A 14419-nucleotide genomic window follows, 5' to 3' on the forward strand; every position below is an offset into this window, starting at 1 on the left:
AAACAAAAGTCGGTGGATGTCCATGTGTGTTAAGAATTTTTAGACGATGTGTCATAATTACTTCCTCTAAAAGTTCCCCTTTTTCATTTGTTTGTTGAGCATTCCACAGTGTCGAATGGGCATTAGCATCCATTAACAGGAATATTTGTTCATTCTGTAAAGCTCTCACGGCGGAATCAATATAGTTCACAAATGGTTGAATAGAATCATTATGTTGGGCACATTGACAATATATCGAGATAATATAAAATTTCCCGAACCAGCCTTCAATGCAGGCACAGACTGCGTGTGCAGAGCAAAGACTTGAAATCCGAGTAACAGTTAAATTAGGGTCAGCAATGACAATAGCTGCCCAAATTCTCCTTCTTGCATTTCCGCCAGTACCAGTAATGTCTGGGTCAGATTGTAAGACTCTAAATCGCATAGGTAAACCTTTTACTAATCCCTTATAGGAGTAAGGTTCCTGTAGGGCCATGATATGAATAGAGTGATCAAGAACGGTTGTGGTGAGGTCATGCATAACTGCAATCGCACGTTGACAGTTAAGTTGGAGAAAATTTAATTGTTTTAAATTTGTACTGCTTGTGTTGGAACTGATTGGAGGTGTATTATTCATAACTAGTTTTAGATCTGATAATTTCCAGCGCCTTTAAATATTCTTGGCATTTAGCATCTTTGTATGAATGAGCATAGTTCTTTTTTCTCCGCTTACAGAGACCATAGACCAATGGAAAGCTGTGCTTTGGAGTGTAGAGAGACAGTACGTGGTCTGATTCCCGTGAGTGCCACCATTCCTTAAACTATTCGTTTGCGCCTCATATTAAGACAATCACCAGGTTCGGAGAATCGTCTCGACGATTCTCCGAACCGCATAAAAGACGGTATTCCAGACCCAGTCGAAATTATTCGGCCTTTAAAGACCCGTGACCTGTAAGACTATTTGGAGTTGTCATCGTAGATGGGGGAAACGAGTTTCTACTTAATGTTGATGTGAAAGCTCGTTTCATTTTAAGTAATAATCCTGGGATGGCGTAAAGGAATCTTTGCAGCAATGACCTGTTATGCATCTGTTGATATTGTGCGACGTATAAGAAGCATAGTTCATCGTATTCACAAGAGTTTTGCTTTTATCTTTACATTGGTAAGTGTACGGCACCATCCTCCAGATACATTCTCCACTGTTGGAGCAAAACCCACTGCGAGAAAACCTATTATATTAAACTTCAAGTGCCATTTCTCAAACCTAATAACTGTTCTTGATCCTGTTGCACTAACATGACGTTATTCCTGTCATTAGCCACCCTTCCAACCTTTGTATCATCTGCAAACTTGGACATTGATAAATGCAGAAAACAACAATCGGCGAACACCGAAGTCAATGAAGAGCAGTGTCTGTTGATTGCCACTGTGTGTCGAATTCCACTCAACTCCCTTCATCCAGAGCAGTAACTTGTACTCAGTGCCACACTGCTCCAATTTGCCTTTTCGTATGAAAAACCCACTGCCGTTGCAGCAGCAGCATCCTTAAACTACAAAACTACAGAATCAAAGACGCAAGAAAGCGATAATCCCACCCACCACGAACACTCATTAGCCCCCCTCCCCTTATTCCCAGGATTCTTATTTCTGCGTGATTTTACAACAAACGTTTAGATGAACGTTTTGCAAGCACATGCTTGCCCTCCCTCCGTAAGTGTAAGTGTGTGTTGTTGTCTTACGGCACCAGGGGTTTCCCCCATCTCCGCGTTGCTTTCATTGTGGTGAACCAGTTCAGTGGGAAATGCCAGAGATTTAAAAGTGTGTGGGAATTGTTCATGTGTGTGTTCTGTACCGTTGTTCATCTGGTCATTTAGCCGTTGGACCCCCAATTGAGGCCCAACGTTGTCCCACTTACGCCCCGTGGAGGCGGATCAGGAACACAGTAGCTGTAGATTCACTCTGGCAGGTCCTGTCGCTTAATTTCCTGGGATTTCGGCGGCTAGGACCTTAAAAAAAATAATAATAAATAAAAATAAATAAAATAATATAATAAAAAAATGATAAAAAAATAAAAATAAAAACAAATAAATAAAATCCGTAATAACTTCAATAGGCTCCATCCAGCTGAGATTTCATCCCCTTCGGCAAGCTGCAGACAGTCCATAACCGCGCTGATTTAAACGTTTTCTTTTTCTTGCATTTATGCAGCCTTAACGAAAATAAGGATCTCTGAACGTACGAGAGGATGGTGGACTCCTGAGCTGAGTAACAGTTTTAAGCTTAAACAGGAATTGTACAAACAGTGGAAAATGACAGGACTAGCTCCGGACCGAATTGCGTACTCCAAAGGACGAGCAAGCTTCAACCGCCTCAAGTCTCAAGCCATAAAACATCACATTGAAACCACACTTCATAAGGGCTGTCCATCATACCGACAGAAATACTGTGAACTCCCTCCACAGTTTGATCCTGAAAGGTGGATGGACTTTATTGCACGAATTCAGCAAAACCAACTTGAGCCCAGTGATATTCCCATGTCTGATGATGATGTGCCCAGAGATGCACTTGAAACCATTCGATTAACAAGACAAGACCTTTTATCTGCGATTAATAAGTTGCCTGCAACTGGTACAGCGGGAATCGCCAAAGTACCACAATTTATCATTAAATGTTTGAGCCCATTTCTAAGTGATCCGCTCCTAATAATTTTCAACAGCATATTAAAAGGAGAATTTTTCCCTCCAATATGGAATTTATATTCTGTTAGGCCACTCCCAAAAGTTTCCCAGCCAACTGAAGCCAGGCACTTTAGACCCATCTCTCGTTCCTCGTGTCTATTGAAATTACTTGAAAAAACAGTACTGAAAACACTTACCACGCACATTCTCCCGCACAGGCCCCAGCAAATTCATTATTCGTTGCAAAACAGATCAACAGTTAGTAACCTGATTATGACTACTAATGCAATCCTTGAATCATTTGAGGAGAAAGAAGAAATGGCAATCACATATCTTGATCTACAAGTTGCGTTCGATAGTGTTCACATCCCAGCCTTGCTCAAACTCCTTCGAAATTACTATCACATCACAGGCCCAGTATTGAAGTTTCTGACATCCTTTCTTCAGAATAGAATCATCCAAATGTACATAGGAAAACAAAGGTATACTAGACAAATACATGCAGGCGTTCCACAAGGAGGAGTCCTGTCCGGAATTCTTTTCACTGCTATCATCTACCCACTAATACACAATAGAACAGATATGATATCATATGCAGATGACTTAAAGATCTTCACAAAAATAAATTTGACCGATGAAGCCAAAAACGCCACAGTAACCATCAACAAGACCTTATCAGAAGTACAGCAGTACCTCAAGAATTTTGACCTGCAAGTGAACCCTGAGAAATCTGCCATCATGGTATTCTCTCTTAAACCCATACCAACCATAATTCAGCCTGCGATTGACGGAGTCCCGATCCCCTGCGTTGAAAAGCAAAGAGATCTGGGTGTAATCTTCGACAGAAAATTACGATTCCATCACCATACAGAAGAACTCTGTGCTAAATTCAACAAGAAACGGTGGGTTGCCAAGCAGCACTTGCTACACATTCACAACAGCAACCTGATAAAAATGTACATCAGGATGATGATTTTTGGAAGTGTACTGTATGGAGTAGAGTTGTGGGGCTCAGCTGCAGACACAACAATTAAACCATTAAAAGCCGCTGAATACTGGCTCCTGAAGTGGGCAACCTGGAAGTGTCATCTCCCACCACAGCAGCGCACAGCACCGATGGCCAACGCGCTGAATTTAACCAGGTTTTCAGCATTAATGCACGAGAGAAGACTCATCTTCACCGTAAAAATGATTGCCGGGAGAGTCTCAGCACCCAACGTTTGGGACACCGTGTCCTGGCGGATTCCCCAACCAGGTCTCCGCTCCACTCCCAAGCTTCTTACTCTTCCTTTGAGACTAAATTTGAAAGATCGGTTCCTCCCTTATCAGAAGCTCCATCTGGTTCAATCCCTGGATGCTGACTTATTTAAAATCATAGATGATAAAAAGTATAGACGGATCATCCTAGATCTGCACGTGGTCTCCAGAACTACCAACTGATCTCAGATCGTTATGGCGGGGCAAGAGACTCTCAATAAACCGGACTCGACAAAAATATCTTTTGTTATCACAATTTGTATTATTTTTGTTATTTTGTAATCGTTTTCCTTTCAAGTCAATGTTATCTGCTATGAGTCCTTTTTTTTTTTTTATTATATAATTTGCTTATAATTAATCTTTACAATTCCTTTATTATCTCTGCCGTTTGTTGCCCCTGGCATGGTGCCGTGAAGGGTATTGTATGGTCGTGGTACCTGCGTGTACCGGTGAACTGTACAATAAAGATCTTATTTATTTTAACCCCAACTTCTTTGCAGTAATTTCCATTTCATTTTAATTCAACAAATTGACAAACTGCTCAGAACTTAGATGAGAGCCCTATTTTAGCGCAATTCTTTTCTGTTTTCTTTTATTGATGAAAAGCCCTGGCCCCTGGCCGTGAAGGGTGTTATTTCTCCGCAATAAAAATAATATTTATTTGCTTACAGCTACTTCCTGCAGGGCCAGAATCCGCAAAGGCGCTTTTTAAAGATAAAGATTCTCCGGTGGTGTTCCAATGGCCACGACTAATGGACATCTCGTCAGTGCAAATAACGTTTGTCGATCTTTGGTGTTAGGTTGGGGCTATGGAGCTGTAGCTGCCATTAAAATGAAGCCAGGCGATCCTGAAGACAACGCGTGTGCTTGCATTTCGACATGTATTTCGGCACCAGTGCCACAGTAAAGAGAAACACAAGGGGTGGCTGCCAAAATGGTAATCTCATTCAGTTCTGTACCGGGTGCTTGGGTGACAAGGAGCTCGGTTCATGAGATGGAAGAGTGCGGATCTATGAACGAGAGAAACAATCGGTGCCGGCTAATCATTGCACGTACGACAAAAAAGGGAGAAGGAAAGCCCTTATCTGTGGCTGTCCACAGCTCGAGAGGTCTGTCTGTAACTGGAAGCTTCGTATTTCCGAGTGATCGCCCTCTCGTGCTCTCAATGATTTAATTATGGCCTTCCAAGCAGAGTGGACTGCCGGGAAGGAAGTTTCGACCTCCCAAGTGGACTCGTCACTCCGTATTAATTGTATCGCTGGTGGCACGCGCTCTGTGCGAGTTCCAGTTTATCAGAGTGTGGCTTTCGCATCGGGGAAGGTTCCGGGCGGACAGGTGACGAGCGTTAAGAATTAATTAATCCACTTACGCACGAGGTGCCACCGGTGGGTACGAAATTACGAACTGATTCCGAGCACCCTTTTGCGCTGGTAGCGAGAGAGCACCGAGAGGTTGTTCGCGCGATTGTAAAGCGTTGTTGGAAGTCTCGCGCTGAGGGACTGCAGTCGGACACAAATGAGGAAGCGCCTTCTGCGCAGGAAGTGACGTCAATGCGTTTGTCACGAGGCTGTTTCTGTTTTCCGCATCGTTGCATCGCGTCTCTCTGGAGAGTTCCCCCCCCCCCCCGGAAACAGCGGCACCTTTATCTTCCTGCAGGCGACGAAACTGTTCCGAGTCATAATTCCAAGGGGTGTTCGCAGCTTTATTTACCGAGGTGTAAATCCCTCTGCGGTAATGTTGTTTTCTCCCATCCTCCCCCTTAAACATTCAACTGCGGTCCGAGTCATTTCGCCGTGCGCTGGTTGTTGTGATGACGTGAACTCCTCGTAAAGATGTGGTTCGTCTTCTTCCTCGAGAAAAGAGCGAAAGCGGTTGGCGCGATTCCAACCGCGATTCAAAAATCTAAAATTAAAATTGTCCACCTTCGTAATAGTTTGAATTTCTCTCCCAAGAAATTGTTGTCCAACCGTTACGAAAGGCCCGGCTTGGTACGATCATTTGAGCAGCTGTAATGGAAGAAGGGTTCCTTGGGTTAGTGCATTGAATTCATCCGTTGTTTCACTGGCCATTTGATTTCCCAACACGAATATTTCCTCAACTAAATACGACCTTCATTGCATTTGATATTAGCGCAAAGATGTCACGACTTGCCACGATTTACTAGCGGTCGTCGACAGCTTGACTATGTCCACACTCCTCTGCCACTTGCAGAGCCGCATATGAGACGGAGCGAGACGCATTTCAACTGATTCTTCCTCTGCTCTCAAGTAGATAGACCAGAATCAGTTGCGATTTCCAAGCCAGAACTTCTAGTGCTGTGTCCCATTCTTGTTATCATCTGCAGTTCAATAAATTGCTGCTTGGTATCCCACCGGATGATTTCTAGGCATCGAGTCCCGATTACTAAGACGGCACAATAGATTTCTCGGTGAACCATTTTCAGGGGATGTCCTTCAAGTTCAGTTTTGTGGTGGGTTTCTCGAGCAACCTTTCAGAAGTTCCTGAACTGTCGCTACCACAGCGGGATTTCTCCTACATTGAAATGCTGTCAGCTCAGGTTAGCAGACAAAGCTGAAACTTCGGGCTTTGTCTTTAAATGTACAAGTCAATTTATCCTAGACCCTCTAGATCCACATTTTAAACTCATCTCCGAATGGATCTTTCAGGCGTACGGAATATAAACTCCATTTTAGGCCTATCTCAAAAACACAGCTCTGCCAAAATATTTCTGACTAATCTCTACTTCGTCAGCCTTGCTGGTGAAACGGAAATCCTGCTCGCTGTAACGCCACCATAATTTCTTTGTGCTCTGCCAAATCCCATCACCGTAACCAGAGTCCTGACAGTATTGAATTCCATGCTCAAGGTGTTCGACTTCAAAGCAGATGTGTCCATTTTTACACTGAACCCGTTTTTGACAGCGTGTACTGTACTTCTGGTGCTGATTGAAATCTACTCCAATAACCGAGTCCAGTCCAGTATGTTTTAAAGTGTTGCCTAAAAATTAAGTACTTTTAAAGTTTATTAAAAGAAGGGCAATAGTGTTAGTGCAGTCCTTCATCGGACATTTTCAATCCAGTGCAGGATGAAACCTCTCCAGTTCTTTTTGTTTCGTGCAATGGCCATCCATTTACTGTCCACGAACTCATGAATTTCATCTATCCCATCTCCATTGTTAGAGAGAGAGAGAAAATCTTTTTTGCAACTAAATTAATACAATGTACATATATAGATTTAAGTAAAGTTGCAATTGTCCCATCACGGCCAACGGCCAGGGACTCACATCACAATAGATAATTAGATGATAGATAATGCGCACGGATAATAGATAATGCGCACGGATAATAGATAATGCGCACGGATAATAGATAATGCGCACGGATAATAGATAATGCTCACATCAGGATATATGATGGATAATGCACATTCAAAAATTGAAGATGTAACATGTCAACATGTCATTACACTTCCTCACATTACACAGTATTAACTATCTTTACAAGTGACATCGTACAGTTATATTTACAATAAAATTTACAATCAAGTATGTCATTTACAATTTTATTTACAATAAAATATGAATGGCACTTCTCTGTCAAACGAGTTCTGTCGTGGCACAGGAGAGCTTGGCAGATGGTGTGGAGGGTGCACGAACTTGTTCTCATTGGATTCTGGGATTGGAGCGAGCTGCTAATACTTCTTTCCTGTAGGTTTTATTGCTGCAAAACTTCTGGAGTTCAGCGTCGAGGTGCTGTACTTCCGGTAGCATTTGATTTGGGAGGAAGCGGTCTGAGATATGAAGCCTCCGATTCCTCGAGCGGAGCATCGGGGTTGAGGGGGTTGAGATCTGACCCGTGATCATTTTAACTGTAGCTATCAGTCGTTGTATTTCAATGATGTCAGGCAGTCGCGGCATCCCCAGTGAGGTAGCTAGAGCTGTAGCTCTGTCCTGTGGTGGGAGACAAGCTTTCCAGTTAGCCCATTTAAGGAGTCAGAATTGAGCAGCGAGGATTGGTTTCTTCGTTGTAGTAGCTGCTGATGCCCACACTTCAGCAGCATAGGGGAGTGGAGAATAGATTACTGTTCTTATGAATTTCTTAATTAAAAAAAGCTCCTTAACATAAATTAGTTGTTGTTTAGCTAGCCATCGGAGAGAGGCTGCTGTGGAAGTGAACTTGTCTACATGAGCATGAAACCGGAGTTTTGGGTCAAATACTATTCCCAAATCTGCATGTGTAGCAGTGGCAGATATTACAGTTCCAACGAGTGTTGGGGCTATTATTGTAGGGGTTGGTCTGAGAGAGAGAGTTTTGTTTTTTTGTGGGTTGATCGAGAGTCCATACTGTTTGAGGTAAGAGGCGACATTGATGAGACTATCATTAATGCTTGCTGTAGCTTCAAGGTGATTGTTGGAAGCAATAGGCGTTAGAATTTTTATATCATCTGCATAGGTGATGGTTTTCTCATTGTTACGGACAAGAGGCGCAATGATGGCTGTAAATAATAAGCCAGATAGGACTCCTCCTTGCGGAACACCAGCAGAAATTGCCTTCTTGTGCGATTGTCCATAGGCATGGACTTGTAGTACCCTATCATAGAGGAGTGAAGCTATGAACCAGAGGATATTACCTTGGATTAGATAGTGGTCTTCCAGTAAGCGGAGGAGCGCAGACACGTTGATGGCGTCAAAGGCAGCTTCAATATCCAGGTACGTGATTGCGAGTTCCTCTTGCTGTTCAAAGGCGGACAATATATTACATGTGGTTGCAAGGAGGTTCGTCACTGTGGATCTGTTTCGGATGGCGTAATGGATCTGTGGCGGCCTGTCTTCAAGAATCTGATTCATAAAGGTGGGCAGCATAGTTTTTTTCAAGGATTTTCAGGAGCGTTGAGGAGTTAGATATCAGCCGAAGGTGCCTGGGTAGAGTGGGGTATGGAACCTTTGGATGTGGTTTGAAAAGGTAGCTATTCCAGGCTTTAGGAAAATTTCTTGCGGTTAGAATTCCGTTGAAGACGGACTTGAGCGGTTGGAGGATGAATGGACTGAGGCATTTTACCTCGATTTGTGGCACTTTGTCGGCTCCCGCGGTTGCTGTCGCTGGAAGGGAGTTTATCGCCGCTGTCTGCTGGTGTGTAGAGATGGTGATGGAATGCAAGATGTCTTGTTGCAATTCATTGTCGGGACATAAAAGAGAGTTTAGTTGATCTGCACGCGTATTGAATCTGGTAATGTGATCTAACCATTGAGTTGGGTCCAACTGACTCGGAAAGCTGTGGGACCTGAAGCGGTGTGGAATTTTCCCTTTTTGAAGTAGGGCGCCCAGGTGTGCTGTTATTGCTCGTGATTTCTCCCTATTAAATTGCGCTCGTGCTCTTGTATAAGATATCCGATCGGAAGTCTGTTGAATTCTTTTTCAGATCTGGTGTAGCTGCTGCTTTAACAGGAAGGCCATGTGTACAGTTGGATTCCACCAGGCTTTGGAGTAAGGTGAGATCCTTATCTTCTTTGATGCGGAATACTGTGCAATGGTGTTTACCCAATTTGTTAATAGTGTTACCACCAGCGGGACGTCAGACGTTTCAAGTACATGCCAAGGTATGAGGATGGCAGCTTGCAGGCATTTTTGGATGTTAAGGAGCTTGGGGCTGACAGCGACGGCGGTTTGTACGTTTTTTTTGGCAGGTGGTCCCCGAGTAGGAATAATTAATTTTGCGTAGATAGGGTCGTGATCCGATTTGTATTGCGTCTCAGGTGGTTCTTCAATCATACATGCTAAGGAGGAAAATAGAAAGTCAAGGTGGTTTTCTCCTCTAGTAGGGCAGTGATCGATTAGGTGTATATTCGATGACTTCATGTAGTCAACAAGGATCTTCTTGTGGGCAGTGAGCTGTGGAGTGAGGTTGAAATCCCCGATGGCGATATGGTGAACTGAAAAAGTGGGTGATTGCTCAATTGGCTGCCTCAGTGATGATATCAATTGTGGGTACCGGCGGGATATATATTACACAGATATCTATTGTGGATGAATTTCTAAGCAGTGTCACGGCTAGGACTTCGAAATTTGGTGAGTCACTGTAGATAGTGTTGATCAACTTGAAGGTCGCGTCTTTGAAGAACATAGCAACACCACCTCCCCTTCTATTCCTCCTGGAGGTGAACTCTGCCATATAGCCTGCTGGTGTAGCTATCACTATATTCTGCTGCTCGTGCTCAAGCCATGTTTCGGATATAGCTAAAATATCGAATTCGCCAGCTAGCACGATTTGCTCCGTAGTCTCCATTTTATTTCGCAAGCTCCTAACGTTCTGATACAGTACATTTACGGTATCAGAGCGGTACACTTGAATTAAATTTCTGGACCTCGAAGGAGGAAGTACCACATGAGGTCGTGGGTGTCTACTTGTGATCACGGTTGGGATTGGCCAGCGTAGCTTGTCTTGCTTGCTTGGGGAAGTTGGGCTATGGGGTAAAACGGGTAAATTGTTGTGTTCCAGGTTTTCTTCTAGCTCCTCTTGGGTACCATTCTGTTATTTTCTTAGTCCATCTGTCATCATGTCTTCGAGCTATGTGTCCTGCCCAAGACCATTTAGTTCAATTCAAGAAACTACTAATTGAACACATCATCAGGGATGTCTGATTCAAATTACCTTCCACTCAACTCCTGGATTTTAAAAACACCAACATGGAAATAATGTACAAATGTTAAAGGAGGCAGTTGGCAAATAGTTTGAAATTTCTGTGCAGACATCTCATCATTTTTCTTTCCTCTCCTCATTTAATTGTAAAAAGGTTCACAATGATGTTATAAGTAGTGATGCTTTTCGAAATCTTCTGTAAAGAAATGTACAAAAAACTCAAATTTATTTCTGTATTTTCTAATGAACATTACCAGTACAATTCCAGAACTGTATATCTTTCAATTGTATATTTGTATATTCATCGTGTTTTAAGGGAACACCCCCTAAAAAGCCATTGGCTTATGTGTTCTCCCTCCCTTTTTGCTGTTATCTCCAAAAATTATATAATTTTAATATAATTACATAATAACACCATATAATTCAGCAAATATTAACTGGATCTTACAATGGTTCAAAATCATTCAATTCAGCGAGTAAATGCTGGTCAAAGGCCGTCACAATGCACATACTCGGCCACAATGACCAGTAAACATTGCTACAATTCAGATCGTCTAAGGCAGTTTGTGTGTCAGGTACCCACAAACCCACAGAAGTCAATCTCTTCTTAAACATCTCTGCACAGCTTAAAAGTGTTCGGCATTCTCAACAACAAAAAAAAAAAAAAAAAAAGCATTGTCTTCATTGACACTCGGGAAGGAACTAAATAAATTAGCCCTTTCTTCGTGATAGGCTGGACTATAAAACAGCACGTGCCGCCAATCTTTTCTTTCTCCACAGAAGCACAGTAGCAGAAAGGCCACCAATCGAAAGCTGAAAAGTTTTTCATTTTGGGACCCATGACCAGTTATAATGAAGGAGGTAGTCATTGAAGGATAGAACCATGCCATTCTCTACTTTTCTTGTGCAAACAGCATTTCCAATAAATTTCTTTCTAGTTTTTCCAGTCTCACTTTCCAGCCATCTGCCCTGCCAAATTTCATTGAACTTTACCCGAAGATTTAACTTTTATTTCTTCAGGTCCATACGCTCAATGTCCGTAATTTTGGTAGATACTGCGTTCTTGAGATGACAGAACATGAGCATACCTTTTTATGCTATATATAAATCTAGTGGAATCATACCTGAGATTACTTGTGGTACATACGTCGATGTAGTGCGACATCACCGATGTGTGGCTAATAGCATCGTTCGTTGCAAGATTTGCTCTAATTTAACACGGGTAACCCTCAAAACCCACACTCGGGCCGCATAGGACACAATAGGCTGAAATGTAGCCTTATAACATAAAGGCTTTAAACCCCACTTAGATCTTATCAGTCTTATTACATTCGCCGTAAAACGCTTAATCTTATCTGCCAATTTTTTCACATGTGTTAAAAATGATAGCCTGCCACCAATGTCAATTCCCAAGTATTTATTTCCTGCTACATAAGGGATCTGAACGTTGTTCATTTTCACAGGTGGAGGTCAACGGTAGTCCAAATGGTGGTTAAAAATCATCAAATTTGTCTTTGTTTCAGGTATTTTTTGCCCAAGTCTGCAGTTCATCCAATACTTCCTTGCTCTTTTGTTCCAATATTAATCTGGATCTTCCTGAAATGTAGATGGCCAGGTCATCTGCGTATGCAAGCTTAAGACAATTTGGATTTTTCTTAGTCATCCACTGGTCTAGAACAGCGTTCCAGAGGAGAGGCCCAAGCACAGAGCCCAAGCTATGGGCATCCTCTGGAAATGAATTTGGAACAAACAAGGTGGTGAGAGACGATGTGGGACAACAAGATAATTGGTCTATAAGTTTTAATTTCTGATTTTTCTCCTGTCTTATGCAGAAAAACTTCATTATTCCACTCCTTAGGCGTCACCCTTCTTAATGTATTTTTTGAAGAACATTGCCAGTTTCTGTGCCATGTCTCTTCCTTCTAATTCTAATAACTACAGTAACTTCATCTTCACCTGGGATTTTTTGATTTTTCATTTTCTTTAGCAAGGATATCGGGTATGTCATATGTATTGCAAATTTGTGATTCATCTTCTCCACCGGTGGCATGATTCCCTTGCTCCTTATATAATACTTAATAGTAGCCTTCTGCAATTTGAATTATGCCTTCTCTGTTATTTATAAGTATACCATCGCTATTCATCAGTTTCAGTATCATTTGTCTTTCTATATAGCTACTTTTCACTGCTAATTTAAGTCTTTTGTTTTCCCTTAATGCTTGTTCTACTTTTCTTGTATTAAATCTCCTTATGTCCTCTCTGAGTCTCTTTTTGATGGCTCTGCATAACTCAGTATACTCAATTTTATCCTTGTCAGTGTTTATCTTCTCTTCATTTGCCGTCTCCGGTTCATCACAAGTGTTTCTTGAATTGATTTTTTCTTCTGTGGATTTCTTATAGGTTTCTTGGGCTTTATCACTTTCAGAAAGTTGTACTTTTCCTCGTCGATATCTTTGTCCTGAAAGGTCTTCAGAAGCTCAAACTTCTTCTCAAGTTCCAGGAATACTGCTTTTTCTCCTCTTCTGCTTTTTAAAAAAAAAACTTTGTATTATTAACTCCAGTCAGTTTTTTCCTTTCCTTTCTTACATCTATATCAAGAATGCATCTTGCCATTCTGTGGTCACTTCCAACGTTAGTGAGGATGAAGTCAATTTCTTTAGTTGTTAATCCTTTTGAGCTCTTGTCAACTTTTTGTTCACCAATTTTCTTGAAAAAAAGCATGCATTCATTATTGACATGACACTAGATTCTGCAAATTCCACAAGTCTTGCACCAATTTTAAAATTTCCAATAAGTTCCCTTTCTGTGCTGTTTTGTCTATTTCCAACAGTAGCATTGAAGTCCTTCATAATGACGGCGTAGTGACTTTTGTGTTCATCTAGAAATCTATCAGGTGTTCATTTTTTCAACCTCTTTATGACCATGGCTCGACGTTGGTGTATATATCGTTATAACCTTTAGTTTGTACCTCTTAGAAATTTTGAGTCTTCACACCCTCGGTGATGTACTTTTGAATTCCAAAATGTTGTTTTTAATATTTTTGTGGGCCAGAAAGCCAACTCCACCCGCAGTCCTTAGAGTGTACCAAAAACAAACAAAAAAGAAAAAAAAAAAAAAAAGAAAAAGAAAACGTCTAGAGGCTTCCTTGTGTGAGAGCCTCTAGATTTGAAGGAGCCCGATCGGTCGAAAGGTAGTAAACCTGCCATCGGGCGTTTTGAAGGCAGCTATGGAGAATACCATGCCCGTCTTCATTGGTTATTAGAAAATAATGGCCGAGGTTTAATCATCAAAAGATTGTAGAACATTTTACCTTTGTGTCATTTTTATAAAATAACCAGTTCGTGCGCACGACCCTGATCAAGTTCCTAACTTTTTTTTATTATTTATAAGCTTCCCACATATGATGGCTACAATGCCAATAACCATTTTTCGAGTTATGGAGTTTTAAAAGTGGGAAAGGACTTGATCATTATTCGCTGTATTTCCAGTTGTCTGCTTCAAGTGGCTTTACGTTATTTGGCTTCTAAATTTGTTGGTTGCTCTGTTTTATTTCTTGATGAAGACACACCCTAAAGCTCTCTTTCCGTATCGTAGCGAGAGGGGCACTTATTTAGAGGGGCTTTTATTTACTCCGAGGACTGTTCGGTACACTTCTTGTAAACGACTTCTTTTGCTTGTAAAATTGGTTTTATGGTTTTGTTCCTCTAGAAATGGACACTAGTTTAGGAGCACTTTTCTTTGCGACTGTAGGATTTTAAGAGTTGGAGGATAAAGTTCTTTCGTATGAACTTCGTCGAGTAGACAATTTCCTTGACATGGTACCTATCCTGATTATGATGGATGGTTTGTTTCAAAGGCTAGCGGTCTGT

The sequence above is a fragment of the Mastigoproctus giganteus genome, chromosome 1 (assembly GCF_048544385.1).
Source record: "Mastigoproctus giganteus isolate SK-2022 chromosome 1, ASM4854438v1, whole genome shotgun sequence".
Taxonomy (NCBI): Eukaryota; Metazoa; Arthropoda; class Arachnida; order Uropygi; family Thelyphonidae; genus Mastigoproctus; species Mastigoproctus giganteus.